Below are 20,805 nucleotides of genomic sequence, written 5' to 3' on the forward strand. Positions count from 1 at the left end.
CAAGTCCAACCTATGTGTGTGATTTTATGTCAGTATTACATTGTATATCCCTGTATGTTGTGGTCGTTGAAAAAACTATCAATGCCTATCAATGCCCCACGCTGAAACCACCGCCTGTGGAAAGGAATTCCCCATCCTTGGCGCTCTTACAGTAAAGAACCCTCTACGTAGTATAAGGTTAAACCTCTTTTCTTCTAATTGTAATGAGTGACCACGAGTCTTGTTAAACTCCCTTCTGCGAAAAAGTTTTATCCCTAATGTGGGGTCACCAGTATGTTATTTGTATATTGAAATCATATCCCCTCTCAAGCGTCTCTTCTCCAGAGAGAATAAATTCAGTGCTCGCAACCTTTCCCAATAACTAAGATCCTCCAGACCCTTTATTAGCTTTGTTGCCCTTCTTTGTACTCGCTCCATTTGAAGTACATCCTTCCTGAGGACTGGTGCCCAGAACTGGACAGCATACTCTAGGTGCAGCCGGACCAGAGTCTTGTAGAGTGGGAGAATTATCGTTTTATCTCTGGAGTTGATCCCTTTTTAATGCATGTCAATATTCTGTTTGCTTTGTTAGCAGCAGCTTGGCATTGCATGCCATTGCTGAGCCTATCATCTACTAGGACCCCCAGGTCCTTTTCCATCCTAGATTCCCCCAGAGGTTCTCCCCCCAGTGTATAGAGTGCATTCATATTTTTGCCACCCAAATGCATTATTTTACATTTTTCTACATTGAACCTCATTTGCCATGTAGTTGCCCACCCCATTAATTTGTTCAGATCTTCTTGCAAGGTTTCCACATCCTGCGGAGAAGTTATTGCCCTGATTAGCTTAGTATCGTCCGCAAATACAGAGATTGAACTGTTTACCCCATCCTCCAGGTCGTTTATGAACACAATAAATAGGACTGGTCCCAACACAGAGCCCTGGGGAACCCCACTACCCACCTCTGACCATTCCGAGTACTCTCCATTTATCACCACCCTCTCAACTCGCCCTTGTAGCCAGTTTTCAATCCATGTACTCACCCTATGGTCCATGCCAACGGACCTTATTTTGTACAGTAAACGTTTATGGGGAACTGTGTGCAAAATCCAGATACACCACGTCTACAGGCCTTCCTTTATCTAGATGGCAACTCATCTCCTCATAGAAGGTTAATAGATTGGTTTGGCAAGAACGATTCTTCATGAATCCATGCTGATTACTGCTAATGATACCGTTCTCATTACTAAAATCTTGTATATAGTCCCTTATCATCCCCTCCAAGAACTTGCATGCTATTGATGTTAGGCTAACTGGTCTGTAATTCCCAGGGATGTATTTTGGGCCCTTTTTAAATATTGGTGCTACATTGGCTTTTCTCCAATCAGCTGCTTCCATTCCAGTCAGTAGACTGTCAGTAAAAATTAGGGAACAATGGTCTGGCAATTACTTGGCTGAGTTCCCTAAGTACTCTCGGGTGCAAGCCATCTGGTCCCGGTGATTTATTAATGTTAAGTTTCCCAAGTTTAGTTTTAATTCTGGAGGTGCTTCCTGTGATGTGTCATGAGGATAAACACTGCAGTTTTGGTTACTGAAGCCCCCCGATTCCCTTGTGAAAACTGAGGAGAAGAATAAATTCAATACCTTCGCCATTTCCCCATCCCTTGTAACCAGATGTCCTTCCTCATTCTTTATGGGGCCAATATGGTCTGTCCTCCCTTTTTTACTGTTTACATACTTAAGCGCTTCCGGACCAGCCTCCGCAGTTATACTGCGGCAGGTTGGCTCCCCTGCGCGAAACCACGTAGCTGTACGTTGGCTCGCGGGGTCCGGATAGCAGGTGCGCGCGTGCCCGCTGCACAGCGGAGGTGCCGATGCTCGTGGCTGGCAGTCATCGCGACCGTTACCAGAAGACACAGAACAGGGACGAGAGTGTGTAAACACACACTTCCCTGTTCTGTTCTGATAGGAGTGACATAATTTGTGTTCCTATTAGCTAGGAACCACGATCCGTCCTCTTCCTCTAGTTAGTCTCCTCCCCCTTCAGTTGGAATCACCTTGCAGGGAACACAGTTAACCCCTTCACCGCCCCTAGTGTTAACCCCTTCACTGCCAGTGACATTTTTACTGTAATCAATGCATTTTTAATCGCACTGATCGCTATTTTAATGCCAATGGTCCCAAAAATGTGTCAAAATTGTCCGATGCGTCCGCCATAATGTCACAGTCACGAAAAAAATATGCAGATCGCCGCCATTACTAGTAAACAAAAAAAATTTAAATGCTATAAATCTTTCCCCTATTTTGTAGACGCTATAACTTTTGTGAAAACCAATCAATATACGCTTATTGCGATTTTTTTTTTCTTTTACCAAAAATATGTAGAAGAATACATTTCGGCCTAAACTGAGAAAAAATTAGCTTTTTTTTTAAAAAAAAGGAGATATTTATTATAGCAAAAAGTACAAAATATTGTGTTTTTTTTCAAAATTGTTGCTCTTTTTTTGTTTATTGCGCAAAAAATAAAAACCACAGAGGCGATCAAATACCACCAAAAGAAAGCTCTATTTGTGGGAAAAAAAGGACGGCAATTTTGTTTGGGTACAACGTCGCACGACCATGCAGTTAAAGCGACGCAGTGCCGAAACGCAAAAAACGTTCTGGTCAGGAAGGGGGTAAATTCTTCTGGGGCTGAAATGGTTAAAGACTGCAACAAATTTTTGTTTGATTGCCATACTAATGTATAGAATTTAAATTTTCTTAGTTTGATCCTTTACAATAATGTACAAATACAACAAATGCAATTTTTCCCAACTACATACAGTGTCTTGAAAAAGTATTCATACCCCTTAAAAATTGTCCACATTTTGTCATGTTACAACCAAAAACGTAATAGTATTTTAATGGGATTTTATGTGATAGATCAACACAAAGTGGCACATTGTGTAGTGGAAGGAAGGAAAATGATAAATGGTTTTCCAAGTTTTTTAAAAATTAATATGTGAAAAATGTGGCATGCATTTGTATTCAGCCCCCCCCCCCCCCCCCCCCAGTCAATACTTTGTAGAACCACTTTTCGCTGCAATTACAGCTGCAAGTCTTTTTTGGGATGTCTCTACCAGCGTTGCACAGCTCGAAATTTTTGACCATTCTTCTTTGCAAAATAGCTGAAGCTCTGCCAGATTGGATGGAGAGTATCTGTGAACAGCAATTTTCAAGTCTTGCCACAGATTTTCAATTGGATTTAGGTCTGGACTTTGACTGGGCCATTCTAACACATGAATATGCTTTGATCTAAACCATTTCATTGTAGCTCTGGCTGTATGTTTAGGGTCGTTGTTCTGCTGAAAGGTGAACCTCCGCCCCAGTCTCAAGTCTTTTGCAGACCCTAATGCCCCGTACACACAAGCGGAATTCTGCTCAAGCTTGGCTTGCATACACACAGTCACACAAAAGTCCTCTGAACTTTCAACCGTCAAGAAAGCGGTGACGTACAACACTACGACGAGCCGAGAAAATGAAATTCAATGCTTCCGAGCATGCGTTGAATTGTTTCTGAGCATGCGTGTTTTTTTGTGCGTCGGAATTGCATACAGACGAACGGAATTTCTGTCAAGAACTTTTTTCATTGGAAAAATAGAGAACCAGCTCTCAATCCTTTGCTGGGGGAAATTCAGACAGAAAAAGTTGGATGGAGCATACAAATGGTCAGAATATCTGACCAAAAGCTCCCATCACACTTTTTTTGATGGAAATTCCACTCGTGTGTACGGGGCATAACAGGTTCTCTTCTAAGATTGCCCTGTATTTGACTCCATCCATCTTCCCATCAACTCTGACCAGCTTCCCTGTCCCTGCTGAAGAAAAGCATTCCCACAACCTGATGCTGCCACCACCATGTTTCATGCTGGGTTTGGTGTGTTCAGGGTGATGTGCAGTGTTAGTTTTCCGCCACACATAGCGTTTTGATTTTAGACCAAAAAGTTCAATTTTGGTCTCATCTGACCAGAGCACCTTCTTCCACATATTTGCTGTGTCCCCCACATGGCTTCTCGCAAACAGGATTTCTTATTGTTTTCTTTCAACAATTGCTTTCTTCTTGCCACTCTTCAATAAAGGCCAGATTTGTGGAGTGCATGACTATTAGTTGTCCTGTGGACAGATTTTCCCACCTGAGCTGTGGATCTCTGCAGCTCCTCCAGAGTTACCATGGGCCTCTTGGCTGCTTCTCTAATTAATGCTCCTTGGGTTCTTCTGATTAATGCTCTCCTTGCCCGGCCTGTCAGTTTAGATGAATGGCCATGTCTTGGTAAGTTTGCAGTTGTGCCATACTCTTTCCATTTTTGGATGTTGGATTGAACAGTGCTCCGTGAGATGTTCAAAGCTTGAGATATTTTTTTATAACCTAACCCTGCTTTAAGCTTCAGCACAACTTTATCCCTGACCTGTCTGGTGTGTTCCTTGGCCTTCATGATGCTGTTTGTTCACTAAGGTTCTCTAACAAACCTCTGAGGGCTTCACAGAACAGCTGTATTTATACTGAGATTAAATTACACACAGGTGGACTCTATTTACTAATTAGGTGACTTCTAAAGGTAATTGGTTCCACTATATTTTAGTTAGGGGTATCAGAGTAAAAGGAGCTGAATACAAATGTATGCCACACTTTTCAGATATTTATTTGTAAAAAATGTAGAAAAGCATTTATCATTTTCCTTCCACTTCACAATTATGTGCCACTTTGTGTTGGTCTATCACATAAGATCCCAATAAAATACATTTATGTTTTTTGTTGTAACATGACAAAACGTGGAAAATTTCAAGGGGTATGAATACTTTTTCAAGGCACTGTTGTTACATAGTATCATAGCAGGTAAGGTTGAATAAAAACAATAGTCCATCCAGTTCAACCTGTGTAGGTGTACATATGTCAGTGTCAATAATCATTTCTCATATCCCTGTATGTTATGTTTTTTAAGATGCACGTCCAAGAATCATTTAAAAATATCAATACTCCTCGCTGACACCACCAATTGTAGAAGAGAGTTCCACATCCTTATCGCCCTGACAGTGAAAAAACCCCCTATGCATCTTAAGGTTAAACCGCTCCTCCTTCTCCAACCTGAATTGAAGACCACATTAACAGCTAGAATTTCATTTGGTCAGATATTTCCATCCTGAGCCTTTAAATTATCTTGTTCGTATGGTCAAAAACAAATGTAAATTTTTCTCCATTAACCATTAGAAAATTGATCAAACGTTTTGAAGATTAACATTTTCAAATGAAATTCTACCAGTGTACAGTCAGCTTTAAAGTGATTGTAAAGCTTGAATATTTTCTTTTTTCAAACAAAATTATGTTATACTTACCTGCTCTGTGTAATGTTTTTGCACAGAGCAGCCTAGATTATCCTCTTCTCAGGTCCCCCACTGGCGCTTCTGGCTCCTCCCCCCCGCCGATTGCCACCATAGGAAGCTCCTTCCCATGATGGCACATGTGCCTGCTCAATCCCAAGCCGGGCTCGCCCCCCTACCCCTGCTCTCTGCTGACAGGTTTTGACTGACAGCAGCAGGAGCTAATGCCTCCTATTGCTCCCAGCAAGTCTGTGAGAGCGGGGAGAGGGGGAGGAGAGCTGTTGCAGACATGTACAGTGATGGCGTGAGATCGGTTTCAGGTGAGTATTTTAGGGGGCTGGAGGGGGGAAGGCAGTATTAGAATGTTTTTTACCTTAAGGCCCCATGCACACAGGCGTTAGAAAAAACAAGCTGCAAAGCCACTACCAACGCCAGAAAAAAGGGGCTGTAATAACGTGCTTTTAGTAGCTTTTTGCATTGGTGTTAATGCATGTTTAGCTGCGCTAGCTTTTAGCAGCGTTTCTCTGCCTCTATTCAAAATCAATGGTTCCCTATGAGAGCCCATTGATTTGAGTCTAACTTCAATGCGGCATGTGCGCTGAGGATCTTGAAGGGGAACCCTCGCCAAAATAGAAAAAAAAAACTGGTGTGGGGTCCCCCCCCAAGAGCATACCAGACCCTTCAGTCTGTTATGGATTTTAAGGGAAAACAAATTGGCGTGGGGTTCCCCCAAAATCAATATCAGACGCTTATCTGAGCATGCAGCCTGGCAGGCCAGGAAAGGGGGGAGGATGAGTGAGCTTCCCCTCCCCTCCTTGACCATACCAGGCCACATGCCCTCAACATCACCCCAAAGCACCTTGTCCCCATTTTGATGGGGACAAGGGCCTCTTCCCGACAACCCTGGCCAGTGGTTGACGGGGTCTGCAGGCGGGGGCTTATCGGAATCTGGAAGCCCCCTTTAACAAGGGGCCCCCCAGATCCTGACCCCCCCACTCTTCATGAATGCGTATGGGGTACATTGTACCCCTACCCATTCACCCCAAAAAAGTGTAAAAAATAAAAAAACAGTACACAGGTTTTTGACAAAGTAATTTATTAAAGCAGCTCTGGCGTCTCTTCTCCTTCCGATTTCTTCTCCCTCCGGCGATATCTTCATCCTCCGGTTCTTTTCATAGTTACATAGTAAGGTTGAATAAAGACACCAGTCCATCCTGAGTGAGTGTGGGTGTGTGTCTGCAATTGTTCCTATCCCTGTACACTGTGTCTCATTAAGATGCTCATCTATTATATTATTATTTATTTTAAGGTACCCATATAGCGCCATCAATTTACGCAGTGCTCCACAGATACATCGCACACTCACATCGAAGCCCACAATCCAAGGTCCCCAACTCACATTCATATACTAGGGCCAATTTTTTGGCCAAAAGCCAATTAACCTACCAGCATGTCTTTGAAGTGACCAGAGTACCCAAAGGAAACCCACGCAGGCACAGGGAGAACATGCAAACTCCAAGCAGGTAGTGTCATGGTTGGTATTTGAACCAGCGACCCTTTTTACTGCTAGGTGAGAGTGCTACCCACTACACCACTGTTCCCTCTGCTGATGTCTTCTTCTGCCAGGGGTTCTCTTCTCTCCGCTGTCTTCTCCCGCCGCCGGTTCTCTTCTCTCCGCTGTCTTCTCCCTCCACAGGTCTCCTCACTCCAATGTCTTCTCCCGCCGCCGGTTCTCCTCTCTCTGTTGTCTTCTCCTGCCACCGAGTCTCCTCTCTCTGCTGTTCTTTCCCACCACTGGGTCTCCTCTCTCCGTTCTTCCTCAGATGTTGTCTCGACGCTCTCTCCCGCTTTAATGCTGGATCCGCCATGTGCCATTACTTATATAGCCATGGGGCGGGGCCACTCGGTGACTTCATCCAGAGGCCCTGCCCCCTTGTGACGCCACCACACGGGGCAGGATTTTTTTTAAACAGCTTTTCTCCTGCCAGGAGAAAAAGGTGTTTAGAGGAGCTGACCAAACGCTGAGTGTGCATGACAGAGTTGCATAGTTAGTCAGGTCGAAAAAAGACACAAGTCCATCTCAACCAATAAAAAAAAATCATACAATACAATATCATACCAATACCACAATCCTAAACCCACAGTTGATCTAGAAGAAGGCGAAAAACCCCAGCAAAGCATGATCCAATTTGCTCCAGCAGGGGAAAAAATTATTTCCTGATCCCTGAGAGGCAATCGGATGTTCTCTGGATCAACTTTACCTATAACTATTAGTATCCAGTTATATTATATACATTTAGGAAAGAATCCAGGCCTTTTTTAAAGTAATCTACTGAACTGGCCAGAACGACCTCTGAAGGGAGTCTATTCCCCATTTTCACAGCTCTTACTGTGAAGAAACCTTTCCGTATTTGGAGATTAAATCTCTTTTCCTCCAGATGTAAAAAGCGCCCCTTGTCCTCTGTGATGATCTTAAAGTGAATAACTCAACACCAAGTTCACTATATGGACCACTTATGTATTTATACATCTTGATCACATCCTCCCTTAATCTCCTCTACTCAAGAGTGAATAAATTCAGTTCCTCTAATCTTTCCTCATAGCTGAGCTCCTCCATGCCTCTTATCAATTTGGTTGCCCTTCGCTGCACTTTCTCCAGTTCCCCGATATCCTTTTTGAAAACTGGTGCCCAAAACTGAACTGCATATTCCATATGAGGTTTTACTAATGATTTGTATAGGAGGAAAATTATATCTCTCTCTCTGGAGTCCATACCTCTCTTAATACAAGAAAGGACTTTGCTCGCTTTGGAAACCGCAGCTTGGCAATGCATGCCATTATTAAGTTTATGGTCTACCAAAACACCAAGATCCTTCTCCACCATCAATTCCCCCAGTTGTACTCCCCCTAGTATGTATGATGTATGCATATTCTTCGCCCCCAAGTGCATAACTTTATATTTATCAACATTAAACTTAATTTGCCACACAGTTGTCCAATTAAACAGTAGACATGTGCAATTTATTTTGTTCCAAATTCGTATTTCATCAAAATTCGGCATATTCGTTAATTCAGAAAAATCAGAATTAATGAAAGGCTGTTTAACAAATTTTTTCAAAAACTTTTTTTAAAATGAAAATCCAAAATTTGAAAATCCGAAAATTAAAATATCAAAAATCTGAAAGAACGAAAATCCGAAAAATCCAAAAGCACAAAAAACATTCGGATGATTTCTATTATAATTAAAATATTAAGTTTATTAACCATTATTACAGTTTATTATTATTATTTATTAATAATATTAATAATCATAATAAAAACTATAATAATAGTTATAAACTAATAAATTATAGGTATTGGAATTTCCTTTAAAATTTGTCTGTTAGTGAATGTAACGAATACGAATTTATCGGGCATTCGTTATTTTGGATTCCGGCATTCGTTATTTTGAATTTTTATTAATTAGGAACTTCGGATAAATTCGTATTCATACACTCATTAACAGCCAGATTTGAAAGGAAATTTCAATACCTATAGTTTAATAGCTAAAGCAGAGTTCAACCCACTTTTAGAACTTTGTCTTAAAGTTAAGACGACCCCTCCACCACTCGTTTTTGGCTAACTATTTTTTTTTTCTAACTCACCTTTTCTGAAGTACTAAGTATACTTCCGTTCCAGCCGTGCCATGGCGAAGGACGTCATGTCCTCTTGTGTGGCAAGCTCCCCCCGCTGTCTTCTGGGACCTGTGTGTGTCCCAGAAGACATGCTGGCCATTCACAAAGCACCGCGCGACTTGTGCATGTGCAGTAGGAAACCAGGAGTAAAGCTGCAAGGCTCCACTGCCGGTTTCCCTTTGTTAGTTTCAAATTTTCTAATTTTCAATTATTTAAAAATTTCGGATTTTCAAATTATTACGAATTATCAAAATAACGAATACCGCATATAAATGAACGGAATGTAACAAATTTGAATTTATCAGAATTTTCAAATTATCGAAATATCAAATACCGCATCTAAATGAATGAACTGTAATGATTTTAAAATTATCCGAAGTTACGAATGTATTCAAAATAACAAATATTGATCATAACGAATGTTCCGAAAAATGAAAAAAAAAACACAAAACAAAACGAAAAACGAAAAAGAAAAAAAAACAACAAATTTTTCAGCAGCGCACATGTCTAATAAACAGTGCATTGAGGTCGGCTTGTAAGTTGGAGACATCCTGTAAGGACGTTATTCCACTGCATAGCTTCGTGTCATCTGCAAACACTGAAATGGAACTTTTAATTTCAGACCCACTATCAGTGATGGCGAACTTTGGCACCCCAGATGTTTTGGAACTACATTTCCCATGATGCTCAACTACACTGCAGAGTGCATGAGCATCATGGGAAATGTAGTTCCAAAAGATCTGGAGTGCCATGGGTCCCAACACTGAACCTTGGGGTACACCACTGATAACCTGAATACGGCCTTTTAGTCAGTTTTCTATCCATTTACAAATCTTTCCAAGCTTGTAGACTTTACCTTACACATGAACTGTGTGTGGAGAATTGTATCGAGCGCTTTTGCAAAATCCAACTATACTACGTTCACAGCCACCCCTCTGTCCAAGGTTTTACTTACCTCTTCATAAAAAGAAATCAGGTTTGTTGGGCAACTTCTGTCTTTCATGAATCCATGCTGTCTGTTTAGAGCTGCACGATTCTGGCCAAAATGAGAATCACAATTTTTTTGCTTAGAATAAAAAGATCACGATTCTCTCACAATTCTCACGTCATAAAATCTTTCACATTATACAAAAAAAAATTGGGCTAACTTTAATAGTTAGTTTTTTTTTTTTTTTTTAAATTTATTAATGTAATTTTTTCCAAAAAAAAATGCACTTGAAAGACCGCTGAACAAATACAGTGTGACATAAAATATTGCAACAACTACCATTTTAATCTCTAGGGTCTCTACTAAAAAAATATTTATATAATGTTTGGGGGTTCTAAGTAATTTTCTAGCAAAAAAAAAATTATTTTAACTTGAAACCAACAAATGTCAGAAAAAGGTTTAGTGTTTAAGGGTCGGTTCACACTGGGGCAACACGACTTCAGCGCGACTTTGTACCGCGACTTCAACGCGGCTTCAGCGCGACTTCAGCGCGACTTCAGCGCGACTTCAGCAAATTACAAGGCGACTTGAAGTCGCCTCCATGACAGGCGACTTCGCCTGTGGCCAATCAGCTCTCTGGGAGGGAGGGGGGGAGGGAGGGGTTTTCCCTGCAAAGTCGCTTGACTTTACAGAGAGATCCGACTTGGAGGCGACTTCCATTGATTTCTATGGTACAGGTCGCCTACCAAGTCGGATCAAAGTAGTACAGGGAGTACGCTCTGAAGTCGGAGCGACTTCAGTAGCGTCTATTAAGACGCTAGCGTTCACTCCCATTGAAACTATTTCTGGGGCGACTTGGGGCGACTTGAGGGCGTACAAGTCGGATCCCAAGTCGCCCCAGTGTGAACCGAGCCTAAGTGGTTAAACTTCCCTCACTTACACACAAAGTCTTTTCCATTGACAGATTGTTACACTTAGTTCAACTGATAAAGAATGTCATGCTTCTTGGCAGACTGCCCAGATTTTTTCTTCCTTTCTTTTGCTGTGGCTTCATAGAGAATCCTCTGCAAGAATGTGAAACGCTTTTTTATCAAGATCGCAACGGGAAAGAATTACGATAATGATTCTTGACGATTAACCACTTCCAGACCGCCGCACGACGATGTACGTCCAAACTTTGAAGGGGGATATCGTTGTTATGGCAGCAGCTAGCCGCCATAACCCCGGTATCCCCGTTTTCGTGCAGCGATCGGCTCTCTGATAAAAGTGGTCCCTGAGGCGGGTTCGCCGCGAGATCACGCGGGGAGCAGCGGTGGAGGAGCGGTAAACACACCACTCCAAAGAAGCTGCTGGCAAGACTTTTCCTGACGTCTTGCCAGCGCACCGCTCCGGTGTGAAAGCCCTCGGGTTTTCACACTGGAAACAATAAGGCAGCTGTTTGAGGGCGGATTACAGGCGCTATTTTTAACGCTATAGCGCCTGCAAAACGCCCTCGGTGTGAAAGGGGTCTTAGGGAGAAGTAGAGCCAAATCACTTTTGGCCATACTTCTTCTAGAGATCACAGGAGCTCACTTTGTTCTGCAGTCCTGTGAATCGTATTCAGCTGACATTGGGTGTAACTGTCCGCTTGTCACTTTAAACCTTTGTTCAGCACTGACTGACAGGTGGAACCTTTATTGCCTTCCTCTTGTTTCTCTGGGGAATGTTTTAATGATCAGACACTTTCCTCTAGTTTTGGAGAAAGGGGCTCTCATTAATTCAGCATTCACAGTCAAGTCAGCAGTACCTTGTGGGAAGGCGATTGTTTATGGAAGTTTTCTAAAGTTTAAAGTTTGCACCCCCTGGCAAGCGGAGCAGGGTATGCAGTAAAGGTGCATTGTCATTGTCAGTATATATGTTTTTAGGCACAAATTGAGTCCATGCTGTTAGTTAAGATATGCTGTAGACAACCCACATGTTTGAACATATAGTCATGTATCCTTAAATGTTTAATGTTTAATTTATATATATGCGTGTAGATAATGGAACACCACTTTGTAACTCCACATTTGTAATTCTGCTGTAACCCTCGTTTGGTGATCTCTGTAAACGAATGTATTGTATGTCATTTTAAAGTTTTCACGGTGCTTAAGGTGTTTAAGGAGTCAAAGGGATTAACCTCTGTGCTGTTCAACCTTAATGCACACCTTTGAGGCATAAGAATAAAAGTGCACACGTCAGAAGCTCTCCTCTCGTTATTTACTCAAGCCAATGGAGCCGCTACAGTGGGTCCTTGAAAAGCCTGTCCCATAAAAAATGAAGACCAGATTTTGTTCTAGCTTTTAGGGAAAAAAAAGAGATTTTATAGGGCAAGTGAACAAGGATATACAGTAGCTGGAAAAACAAATCTGAAAATCGGCAAAACGATGCTAAAGTAAAAATGGCAATTATGGGTTTTATTACCATAATGTCAGGGTGAGGAAAATTTGCTGATTGGCATTACTAATTAGCACTATTTCTCAGTTATTTCAGTGAAATGCCATATGTTCCAGCTTTGTTTAGCTGAAAAGTTTACAATATCGTATAAGTTTTTGCTGAAATTAATATTTAATGCAAGCCATTGTCTGAGTGCTTCTACCCCTCCTACAGGCCCAGGTTATTCATGCCAAATGAGATTTTGAAACACTGGGAAGACATCACAGACAAGACTATTCTGCTGGGACTCAATGATGTTGTTTGGGAGAAACATCTCCAATAAATAAAATATAATGGACTAGAATTACCATAAAGTCACAGATCTAAAAGTTCTAACTCAAAGTGTTTAGCATGTGTGTTTCATACTGCTTTCTAACTGCATTTTACTTTTTGTTAGAAATTATCTGGTTAAAAAAACTTTTTTTAACGTTTGCTGTTAAAGAATTAAAGTCTGCAGAATGATGGTCTGTGGGTGTTACTACATTATTGCTCATTGGTCCTAAAATCTTCCTAATAGAGACTACTATATTTATCAACTCGGAATTCTGACTTTGAATCTCAGAATTCTGACTTTGAAACTTAGAATTCTGACTTTGAATCTCAGAATTCTGACTTTGAATCTCAGAATTCTGACTTTGATTCTCAGAATTCTGACTTGAATCTCAGAATTCTGTAGAAATTTTTTTTTAAACTTACAATTCTGAGTTTCAAAGTCAGAATTCTGAGTTTCAAAGTCAGAATTCTGTTTTTTTTATGATGGCCCCAGGGCTTTTGCTCTTCCATACATGTTAGCCAAAAAAAAAAAAAAAAAAGAAAAAATCAGCACAAGATACATTCCTTCCAGTTAATGGGATGTGTCCCTTGTGCTTCGGATGGTGCTAAACTTCCACCCTTCAATGCTCCCCGTACCCTTGCCACTGCAATCTTTAGGTGCGGCGAGGTTAATCATTTGCACTTATGAAGAGTGCTGACTATGCCTGCCCTTTCCGTTCCATCCTCCATTCATAGAAGCTGTACTATAGCTTCCATAAATGAAACAAAATCAATGAATGGAGGACGAGCGGATGAATGAAAGGTCTTCCCCTCCAGCTAAGGGGACTTCAAAAAGGCAACCTTAACCACTTCAGCCCCGGAAGATTTGGCTGCAGAATGACCGGGCCATTTTTTGCAATTTGGTACTGCGTCGCTTGAACTGACAATTGCGCGGTCGTGCGACGCTGCACCCAGACAAATTTGATGTCTTTTTTTTCCCATAAATAGAGCTTTATTTTGGTGGTATTTGATCGCCTCTGCGTTTTTTTATTTTTTGCGCTATAAACAAAAAAAGAGCGACAATTTTGAAAAAAAAAAAATATTTTGTACTTTTTGCTGTAATAAATATCCCCATTTTTTTAAAAAAAAGCTATTTTTCTCTCAGTTTAGGCCGATATGTATTCTTCTACAAATTTTTGGTAAAAAAATCGCAGTAAGCGTATATTGATTGGTTTGCACAAACATTATAGCGTCTACAAAACAGGGGATAGATTTATAGCATTTTTATAATTTTTTTTTTTTTTTACTAGTAATGGCGGCGATCTGCGATTTTTATTGTGACTGCGACATTATGGCAGACACATCGGACAATTTTGACACATTTTTGGAACCATTGGCACTTATACAGCAATCAGTGCTATAAAAATGCATTGATTACTGTAAAAATGTTACTGGCAGGGAAGGGGTTAACACTAGGGGGCGATCTAGGGGTTAACTGTTTTCCCTGGGAGGTGATTCTAACTGAAGGGGGGAGGGGACTGACTAGAGGAAGTGACGGATTGTGGTTCCTAGCTAATAGGAACACACGATCTGTCACTCCTCTCAGAACAAAACACGGGTTTGTGTGTTTACACACAGACTTCCGTGTTCTGTCCCTCGTGCTCGCTCGTGGCTGGCGGTCATCGCGACCGTTGGCATGGACTGGGTTTTAGCGGTGCTTTGGCGCTGTTTAAGCGAAGCTTTTCAGCCGCTAGCGGGGCGCTTTTACCCCTGCTAGCGGCCGAAGAGGGGGTTAAAAGCACCCATATTGCGGCGCTTCCGAATTACTTTTCAGGCGCTTTGGAAGCGCTGCCCATTCATTGCAATGGGCAGGGCGTTTTGGGAGCTCTGTATTCACCGCTCCTAAACTGCCCCAAAGATGCTGCTTGCAGGACTTTTTCTAATGTCCCGCAAGCGCCCCGCCCCAGTGTGAAAGCACTCGGACTTTCACACTCGAGCGGCATGGGATGTTATGGATGATATGTTTTTTTTAAATGCAACTCTATGGTGCATCTCTGTTGTACTTCCTGTGTGATGTTTCCTGTTCCTGCTGGTTCATTCGGTAACCATGGGTTCTGTACAGTAATGGCTTGATGTGAGAGTTTTCAGGCGCTATTTCTAGAGCTAAAATGCCTGAAAACTGCCTGAGTGTGAAAGGAAGAGGGGAGATCTGCATACGACTTCAGCTGCCGATATCATTGCACCACTTTGATGTGCCATTTCATTGAAGACAACCTCTGCTTATGCATTCTTTTCATTACATCCTCAGTTTGGCTTGTCCAAAATAGTGTTTAGTCTATTTTGAGCCAACAGTCCCCTGTAAGAGGCAAACCAGCGAAAACAGCATCTTTACTGCAAATTCAAATGTCACAAGTTCAGTCTGCTCAACAAAATGTATTTTTAGCTCCAGTAAACATTTGAAGCCTCTACAGCCGAACAACTTGACATGAGACAAGACAAGGAAAAGCACGCAGAGCGCCGATAATTTACAAGGATTACTGACTTCTATATACACAGGGGGTCAAACACCATACCTCCCACCTTTCTGAGATCAGAAAGAGGAATGCCTATTAGCAAAACGTATGTTGGTAAAGGACACACCCCCAATTCACACTAGTGTCAGTCTCTGAAGAGTGAACCACATTCTATTCTAATCATACCTCCCAACATTTTGAGATGGGAATGAGGGATACCTACTAGCAAATGCATGTAGGCATAGGACACGCCCCCTGCCACACCCCCTTAAAGGGAGTATTAACCCAAAAAATGGTTAATTAAATCTACAAGGGATTTTTTTTTACCACTACTATTCCTTTATATTGGCCTTTAAAATTTACAAATGCACCAATTTAGAATTTGGATGAAAGGTTTAGCACTGGGAAACACTTTTTGAAAGATAAAAAGTGCATTTGATATCCAACTATATAGATCAGACCAAAATGAGGGACAGAGGGACATTGCTCCAAATCAGGGACAGTCCCTCGAAATCAGGAATAGTCCCTCGAAATCAGGGACAGTCCCTTGAAATCAGGGACAGTTGGGAATTATGTTCTAATACTTTTGCTATTTCTTTCACAAATATTTGAACTTTCAAACACTAGCTATTTAGAGTGATGCCATTATTTATATTATCAAAGCTGTGGAAATCTCAGAACTTTATGAAGGGAAATAGAATCCCTTAGCAGGTAAATTAGCTCCCATTTCCAGTAAGTGTTTAGTTGTTTGCCTGAAGAAGAGTCCAGCTAGTGTCTGTCAGTGATGGACAGGAAATCAGCGGCGTGTGGAGTTGCAATTATTCTATAATAGTGGAGTTTCATTTACCAAACGGTACATTGTCAGTAAAGGTTGATAAACCTTTCAGCAGCAAAGGTCCCACCACATGTTCTGATGGATATAGATGAATACAACTGCAACACATCAGTATCAGTCCATGTAAAAGTCATTGCATTTTGGCCCAATCCAAGGCATAAGGTTAAAATAATCCCAAAGGTTCGGGATTTTTTTTTTTTTTAACTACTTGCCTACTGGGCACTTTCACCCCCTTTCTGCCCAGGCCAATTTTCAGCTTTCAGCGCTGTCGCACTTTGAATGACAATTGTGCAGTCATGCAACACTGTACCCAAATTTAATATTTTATCATTTCTTGACAGAAATAGAGCTTTATTTTGATGGTATTTATTCACCACTGGGTTTTTTATTTTTTGCTAAACAAAAAAGAAAAAAAAACAAAATTTGAAAAAAAACTAAATTTTTCACAGTTTGTTATACAATTTTCCAAACAGGTAGTTTTTCTCTTTCACTGATGGGCACTGATGAGGCTGCACTGATGGGCACTGATGAGGCTGCACTGATGGGCACTGATGAGGTGGCACTGATAGGCTGCACTGATGAGGCTGCACTGATGGGCACTGATAGGCTGCACTGATGAGGTGGCACAAGTGGGCATTGATGAGGCGGTACTGATGAAGCTGCACTGATAGGCGGCACTGATGAGGTGGCACTGGTGGGCATTGATGAGGCGGTACTGATGAAGCTGCACTGATAGGCGGCACTGATGAGGTGGCACTGATAGACAGCTCTGATAGGTGACACTGATGAGGAGGCACTGATGGGCACTGATTGGCAGCACAGATAGGCAATGATTGGCAGGACTGGTGGGCACTGTTGGGACTGCACTAATAATCAGGACACTGATAATCAGTGACCTGATTATCAGTGTCGATGTCCCTTTAACACAAGCTGATTATCGGCTCTCTTTTTCTCTCCTCATGCTGTCAGCTTGAGGAAAGAAAAGCCGATAACCAGCTTGTATTGACATCCGTGATCAGCTGTCATTGGACGCCGAGTCCGAAGGAGTCGGCGATCACAGAGCACGCCACCCACGCTCCAAGCGCGATCATGGGAGGACATCAGTAGACACTTTCCTGGCAAAGTAAGCCTGTGCTGTGGCCATCACTTGGCTATAGCATGGGCGGGAAGGGGTTAAAGCATAACTATACTGCATCTAAGCACCACAAACCAAAAACAATTTAATTCATTTTTTAAATTCAAAGCAAACCTCCCCACCCATCCATGTGTCTATGCTTTATTTTGCTGAGAAATCACTTTGAAAAACACCCCCTAGCATTTCTAGCCATTGCCTTATTAAGTAAACACAGATGATTCATGTAGTATTTACTTCCTGAAATCCATCTTCCCTTAGCTCAGGCATGCAGGCAGGAAGGTGTGCTTAGCTGAGAAAACCTCAGCTAAGCGCGCCTGAAGACTCCTGGGATGGATGACATCATTTGCCTAGACATGGAAACCAGGAGGTAACTGAAGAAACGTTAAAAAAAAAGTTTAAAACAAGTAAATATGATATACATTCCTGTCTATTTACTACTATTAGCAGCATAAGGGTTAAAATAGTCAATGTTGATTGAGAGAGTGAAGTTCTACTGTAAATAATAAAAAAGATGTTATACTTGCCTGCTCTGTGCAATGGTTTTGCACTGGGCAGCACTGAACCACCTCTTCTGGGGTCCCCTGGTGGCGCTCCTGGTTCCTCCTGCCTTCTGAGTGCCCCCCATAGCAAGCAGCTTGCTATAGAGACAGTCTTGCGGGCTCCCTTCCCAGCCAGGTTAACCACTTACGGACAGCTAGCTGCCATAACCCCGGTATCTTCTTCTACAGCCGGCGGTCCGCTTTCCGATAAGAGTGGTCTCTGCAGCGGATTCGCCACGAGATCACTCTGATCGGCGGTGGGAGAGAGGCCCCCCTTCCCGCCGCGCTCCAGTGCCCTCCACTGCTTACCGGAGCCCTCGGCAGCGGCAAAGGTGATCGGATGTTTTCCCTTGCTGGGTATGGAGCGAATGAGGGGAAGATGGCCCCCACCTGTCTCTATACCATTGCAGGGTGGAAACGACGTCAAAATGTCACTTCCGCCCACAGCTCTTAAAGGGCCTTTTATTTTTTTTTATTTTTATTGCATTTTAGTGTAAATATGAGATCTGAGGTCTTTTTGATCCCAGATCTCATATTTAAGAGGTCCTGTCATGCTTTTTTTCTATTACAAGGGATGTTTACATTCCTTGTAATAGGAATAAAAGTGACACCATTTTTTTTTTAAAGAACAGTGTAAAAATAAAAAAGTAAAATAAATAATAATAATAAAAAAATTTAAACGCGCCGCATCCCGCCGAGCTCACGTGCAGAAGCGAATGCTTATGTGAGTAGCACCCGCATATGAAAATGGTTTTCAAACAACACATGTGAGGTATCGCCGCGATTGTTAGAGCGAGAGCAAAAATTCTAGCCTAGACTTCCTCTGTAACTCAAAACATGCAACCTGCAGAATTTTTTTAATGTTGTCTATGGAGATTTTTAAGGGTAAAAGTTTGTCACCATTCCACGAGCGGGCGCAATTTTAAAGCGCGACATGTTGGGTTTCTTTTTACTCTGCATAATATTATCTTTCACAATATAAAAAATAAAATTGGGCAAACTTTACTGTTGTCTTATTTTTTTATTCAAAAAAGTGTATTTTTTCCAAAAAAAAGGGCGCTTGTAAGACATCTGTGCAAATACGTGACAGAAAGTATTGCAACGACCGCCATTTTATTCTCTAGGGTGTTAGAAAAGAAAAAGTATAATGTTTGGGGGTTTTAAGTAATTTTCTAGCAAAAAAACTTGTAAACAACAAATCTCAAAAAGAGTCTCGGTCCTTAAGTGGTTAAGTGTGTCTAATGACACACAAAGCGTGGCTTGGCCCCACCCCCTTCTCACAGGATTTGAGTGACAGCAGCAGCAGCCAATGCCTCCAGTAAGGAGAGAGAGCACTGCTCCTGCTCTTTGGCACAGCACTGGATTGAGATTGGGTTTGGGTAAGTATTTTGGGGAGGGCTGGGGGGGAGGGGGGGGGGGCTTTTTACCTTAATGCAGAGAATGCATTAGGGTAAAAAAAAATAATGCTGCCTTTACAACCACTTTAAGCATGCAGAAAAAATGATACGCAGACAATCAAAGCAACTTGTGTGTGTGAAAATCTTAATGCTGAGCACTGGTATGTATTAAAGCGTATTTGTGGTCAAAATCATATCTTCTTTTTCACATTAGCCTACTCCTATTAATTGGAACAACCTTGAAGTTTGTAAACTTACTTTGTGAAGATCCCCACACATTCACTGCACTGCTGTGTCACACATATCACAGAGCCTGCCTTCTGAACTCCAGAGGTGCTGAGAGGAGGAGTTTCAGGAGGAGGAGTCAGTATAGGAATCACAGCTTGCAGGCAGCAAAGGTACCATGGGATATGTAGTGCTTAGAAACTGAATGTAAACAGCAGAGGAGAAGCTGCAAAGTATTCAGGGTATCCATTAAATTGTTGAAAGAGATAGCCGACAGGCAGCACTCACAACATGAAAGGAGATTTTTCACATAAGCTTATACTCAGGGCCGGACTTACTATAGGGCTTGAGTGGGCTCAAGCCCGTGGGCCCCGCCCAATAGGGGGCCCCGCGGCGCTCGTGCTATAGCGTGGACGCCAATTGCCGGGAGGGCATCCCTGGACGTCCTCCTGTATACTTCCCCTCTGCGCGCCGCCGCGGGCGCGCATCGGGGAAGTTCTGTGTTTGCCGTGTCCCTTGGACACAGCCAATCACAGATCGTGCTAAATGGCCAATCACAGTGGCCATTTAGCACTTGTCCAATGAGAGGTGATCTCATATGAGATCATCTCTCATCGCCGGCTCTCCCTCCTCACACAGAGACAGCGTGTGAGGAGGGAGAGCTTCCGTGCTGCAGCGGTGAGTGAACACTTACATGAGTTACAGTTACACAACACTACACAACATAGTGCCATCTGTCCCGACTCCCCAGTGCCACCTATCAGTGCCAAATGTCCCCAGTGCCACCTGTCAGTGTCATCAGTGCCATCTGTCAGCAGTGCCACCTGTCCCCAGTGCCCCCTGTCAGTGTCACGTGGCATCAGTGCCACGTATCAGTGCCATCTATCATCAGTGCCACCTGTCCCCAGTGCCACCTGTCAGTGTCATGTGTCATCAGTGCCACGTATTAGTGCCATCTGTCATCAGTGCCACGTATTAGTGCCATCTGTCATCAGTGCCACGTATTAGTGCCATCTGTCATCAGTGCCATGTATTAGTGTCATCTGTCATCAGTGCCACCTGTCCCCAGTGCCACCTGTCAGTGTCATGTGTCATCAGTGCCACGTATTAGTGCCATCTGTCATCAGTGCCACGTATTAGTGCCATCTGTCATCAGTGCCACGTATTAGTGCCATCTGTCATCAGTGCCACATATCAGTGCCATCTGTCATCAGTGCCATCTGTCCACAGTGCCACCGGTCAGTGTCATGTGTCATCAGTGCCACGTATTAGTGCCATCTGTCATCAGTGCCACGTATTAGTGCCATCTGTCATCAGTGCCACGTATCAGTGCCATCTGTCATCAGTGCCACCTGTCCCCAGTGCCACCTGTCAGTGTCACGTGTCATCAGTGCCATGTATCAGTGCCATCTGTCATCAGTGCCACCTGTCCCCAGTGCCACCTGTCAGTGTCACGTGTCATCAGTGCCATGTATCAGTGCCATCTGTCATCAGTGCCGGATATAGAAGGTAGGGTCCG

General features: G+C 42.6%; 1 protein-coding gene across 2 annotated transcripts in view; it reads right to left on the minus strand.

The window, feature by feature from the left end:
• Positions 1-20,805, minus strand: part of FRY (FRY microtubule binding protein) — a 653,558-nt gene that overhangs the window by 534,462 nt on the left and 98,291 nt on the right. The window lies entirely within an intron of this gene.

This window comes from Aquarana catesbeiana, linkage group LG02, assembly GCF_042186555.1.
Source record: "Aquarana catesbeiana isolate 2022-GZ linkage group LG02, ASM4218655v1, whole genome shotgun sequence".
In the NCBI taxonomy this organism is placed as follows: Eukaryota; Metazoa; Chordata; class Amphibia; order Anura; family Ranidae; genus Aquarana; species Aquarana catesbeiana.